We start from the raw sequence: 4793 nt of genomic DNA on the forward strand, positions 1-4793 counted from the left end.
TACCCTTGGGTTAGGCATGCTCCTTCATGGTGCTGGCTACAGTTAGCGACTGAGAGGGGCAAAAGAGAGCTCTTAGGGGTACAGAGCAAAAAGGAGTAGTAAATGCCTGCTTAACCAATACAACAGTTCTTTTTAGGGTGATGAAAAGTTCTGGAACTAGATCGTGGAAATGGCTGCATGACATTGCAAAGGTACTTAACACCATCGAACTCTACACTTTAAAATGGTTTAGATGGTAAATTTTACATGTATTTTACCACAATAAAAAAAAATTAATCTTGGGACCCCTGGGTGGCTCAGGAGTTGAATGTCTGCCTTTGGCTCAGGACGCAATCCTCAGGTCCTAGGATTGAGTCCCACATTGGGCTCCCCGCAGGGAGCCTGCTTCTCCCTCTGCCTGTGTCTCTGCCTCTCTCTCTGTCTCTCATAAATAAATAAATAAAATCTTTAAAATAAATTAATCTGAGACTTAGGGCAAGAGCCTCCTCTGCGTTTCTAAGTTCCTTGTTTACTTTTCCCTCAGCCCTACGGGTAGTAGCTGCCCTTTGCATTTTTTTTAAATAAAATCAGGCATCTTAGCCATTTTGCACAACCACTACCATGATCTAGTTCCAGAATTTTTCATCGCCCCCAAATCCTGTACTCATACTCATGCCTTGACTGTATATTAATTCTTTTGCTCTGAGGAGAGAGTGTGGTCGTCACCGAAGCATGCTGCCTGCTGCTGTGAAGAAATTGGCTTCTGCTGAAAGCTAACACCTGGCACTCCTGTGGTGACAAAGGTCTTGACCGGAGATGCATGAGTTTCCTAGGGCTGGCTGGCTGAAAACCACATTTATTGTCTCACAGTTCTTGAAGTTGTAATTCTGAAAGCAAGATATTGGCAGGGTTGGTTCCTTCTGGGGCCCCTGAGAATCTATCCTTGTCTTTCTCTCAGCTTCTGGCAGTTGTTGGCAATCCTTGGCATTCTCTGGTCGTTAAGGGTGTTAAGTACCTTCACCGTGTCATGCAGTCATTTCCACGATCTAGTTCCAGAACTTTTTATCACCCCAAAAAGAAATGCTGTGGCACACCTTCAAGTTCTGCCTCTGCCTTTCCATGGTCATTTCCCCCATGTGTATGGCTGTTTTCTCTTCTTAGAAGGGCATGAGTCATTGGATTAGAACTCATCTGTATCCTGTGCAATTTCATTTTTAAAAAATATTTTATTTATTTATTCATGAGAAACAGAGAGAGAGAGAGAGAGAGAGAGGCAGAGACACAGGCAGAGGGAGAAGTAGGCTCCATGCAGGGAGCCCGATGTGGGACTCGATCCCAGGTCTCCAGGATCAGGCCCTGGGCTGAAGGCAGCGCTAAACCGCTGAGTCATCTGGGCTGCCCTGCAATTTCATTTTAACTAATTATATCTGTAAAGCCTTTAAAAAAAAAAAAAAAAGCCACATTCACAGGTCCCAGAGGTTAGGACTTGAATGTGTCTTTTTGGGGAGGCACAATTCAACCGCAATAGGAGCCATCACCAATGTGGCGACATGGAAACCAGCACTGAACAGGGAACACTGTCTATTCATCTGTTTGAGAGGGAAAAACAAAACAAGAAACAAAACAAGCCCGTTTTCTTTTCCAGCCTTGCAGTGTGCCTCAAGCACCCTCTACAGGCAGAGTTTAAGTCAGCCAGCTGGCAATGGGGGACGTGCAGTCTGCAGAGTACTGCTCCCCAGGGCAAAGAATGCTAAGTGTGGAGCTCAGAGACAGTATATTAATAATGGCCACAGGTCAAGGTGCTGTCTGCTTCGAAGTGAGCCAAACTCACTTTGAACTCACTTCAAACTGCGCTAGTTCAGTCTTGACCACCAAGCTCTAAACCAGCTGTGGGTCTATGACCTGACAAGGGAAGAGGCCAAATAGAAGAGAACTTAGGCCAAGTCCTGCAGGATATTGGGGGTTGCAGGGTATTGCAGTGGGCGAGGAACGATGTTTTAGGCAGAGAGACCAGTATGAGCAAAAGCAAAGCATATGAGACCCTGGACTGTCACAGAATCCTGAAAGCCTGCTGAAGTATCTCAACTCTAATCTTTTTTTTTTTTTTTTAATTTTTTTATTTATTTATGATAGTCACAGAGAGAGAGAGAGAGGCAGAGACACAGGCAGAGGGAGAAGCAGGCTCCATGCACCAGGAGCCCGACGTGGGATTCGATCCCGGGTCTCCAGGATCGCGCCCTGGGCCAAAGGCAGGCGCCAAACCGCTGCGCCACCCAGGGATCCCCTCTCAACTCTAATCTGAGGGTCAAGTTGGGGGAGAGTAACATGATCAGATTTGTAGTGTAGAAAATTTCCTTTAACTCAAGATAGCATGGGAACTTCTTCCACCGGGGAAGGAGAGCCCTGAACAGGTACCAGTGAGCTCCTCTAAGAAGAGCTTGCGTGGAGGAAGTGGATTGGGAAACCTGTATATCTGAAGAGCCCCATGGGAGGCAAGGTTCAATAAGAATCATTAAGTGTTTCAAATACGTACATGACATATGCTGACGTGGACATGGCCATGATTTCAAACACAACATGTCTCAAATGGATGCATCATCTTACACCATAAGCCGACTTTCCTTCTGTGATCCTTATTTTAGAGATGGCACCTGGTTGCCCAATCCAGAAACCTGGGTATTATCATGACGTATTCCTCTCCTTCACTCCTCCAGAACCAATGACCCCAAACTTCCCATTTTGCTTCATAAATGTGTCTCAGCTTTTCACTGGTCTTTTCTCCATTCTCAGTGCTACTGTCTTGAAATGGGTAATATCTCTTACTTGGACCCTTAAAACTGTCTCATAATGGTGGTCCTGACATCGCCCAACTCATTTTCTCAGCAGAGTAATTGTTCTGAAATGCAAAATTGAAGGTGTCACTTTACTACTTAAAATTCCACACTGGCTCTCCATTGCTCTTAGGGTAAAGAGCAACTTCTTCAACATGGCTTCCTCCAGTTTCATGGCCTCCACCCCTCATCCCCATTCCTAGGCATATGGCTGTCTTTTCTTTTTTTTTTTTTTTTAAGATTTACTTATTTATTCATTATATATATAATATATATAATATATAGAATATATATATATATATATATATATATATATAGAGAGAGAGAGAGAGAGAGAGAGAGAGAGGGGCAGAGACACAGGCAGAGGGAGAAGCAGGCTCCAAGCAGGGAGCCTGATGTGGGACTTGATCTGGGGACTGCAGGATCACATCCTGAGCCAAAGGCAGACACTCAACCGCTGAGCCACTCGGCGTCCCTCTTTTCCCTTCTCTTATCCCAAAACTCCTAACACTCATCCTTCAAGTCATCTTCTATTTGCCCTTCGAGTCCATTTAGATGTCCTGGAATGGACTCTAATGATTGTACCTGACTCTATTAACTTCAGCATGGGTGATTCTCCTATGTGTTTGCATTAATTCTCTCTCTCTCCCTCTCTCTCTCTATACATAGAAAGTATGCTCTATGTCATGTATATCTTTATCTTGTTTCCTTTTCTTAAGAGAATTTATTATATCTTGAAGTTTATTTGCTTGTTTATTGTCTGTCATCCACCAGAATATATGTCCCCTGAGGTCAAGAATCTTGTCTACCTTACTCACCACTATGTCCCCAGAGCCTATATCAGTGCCCAGCTCATATTAGCGACTTAATACATACTGAGTGAATGATAGAAACACATTTTTTTTTTTAGAAACATATTTTTTTTTTGAGGCAAGATCCTTCACGCTGTTGCAGAGTCCTATGCAATATCTGGGGCATAATTACATTAAGAAATAACTTATTGGTGCCAGAAATTCAAATTTAGGTGCGTGACCTGTGTTTGCGCCGGTGACCCTGCACCCGAACACCTTTAGCGCCATCTGGAGACGTCCTGCATGGTCAGGACTGGAGCGTGACCCAGTGCGCAGAGGCCTGAGACGCTGCTAACCACCCTACAATGCACAGGACAGTCCTTCCTTGGCAAATGATCACCGGGTCAGGATGTCAACAGTGCGGAGGTTGAGAATCGCTCAACTAGACGGCTGTGGACTTCCAGGGTCCCTTGCAGACAGACAGCTCCCGGAATCTCTAAATTCATCTTCCTTTTTTTTTTTTTTTTTTTTTTTTAATTCATCTTCCTTTTGGAAAGAAGGCATGGGGTCAGTGAAAGGAAGGCGTCCGGGGCGGGGGCCTCGGCTTTAAAATTCTGTGCACACATCTTCACGTGGATCATCCGACGGCAAGAGGGCCAGACTACGCATTGCCGCGGGCCAAGGAACCGCGTAGAAGAGAGCGCTCGGGGCGCCGGGGGCTCAGGGGTGGAGCGTCTGCCTGCAGCCCAGGGCGTGACCCCGGCGTCCCGGGATCGAGTCCCGCGTCGGGCTCCCTGCACGGAGCCTGCTGCTCCCTCTGCCTGTCTCTCTCTCTCTCTCTCTCTCTGTGTCTCTCATGCATAAATAAATGAAATCCTAAAAAAAAGAAAGAAAGGCAAGCCCGCTTGCGGAGGCCGCGGCGGACAGGACACGGCGGCCCGCGCGCCTGCGCCCTGAGCCCCCCTCCGGACCCGCGGGAGAACAGACCCCGGCCGCCGCGGCCGGAAGGCAGGCAGCCCCACGCCGGAAGCGGCCGGCGGCGGGGGCGTCCGCTCCCCTAGCAACGGTCGTGAAGGAAGTGGCTGCGGTGCGCCTGCGCGGAGGCGCCGCCTGCTGACGTGGAGCTGGGTCGGGGCGGCCGAGGCCGGCGCGCCGCGGACTGCGGGAGGGCGGCTGGGCCGGCGGAGCCGGA

This window comes from Canis aureus, chromosome 10, assembly GCF_053574225.1.
Source record: "Canis aureus isolate CA01 chromosome 10, VMU_Caureus_v.1.0, whole genome shotgun sequence".
Classification (NCBI taxonomy): Eukaryota; Metazoa; Chordata; class Mammalia; order Carnivora; family Canidae; genus Canis; species Canis aureus.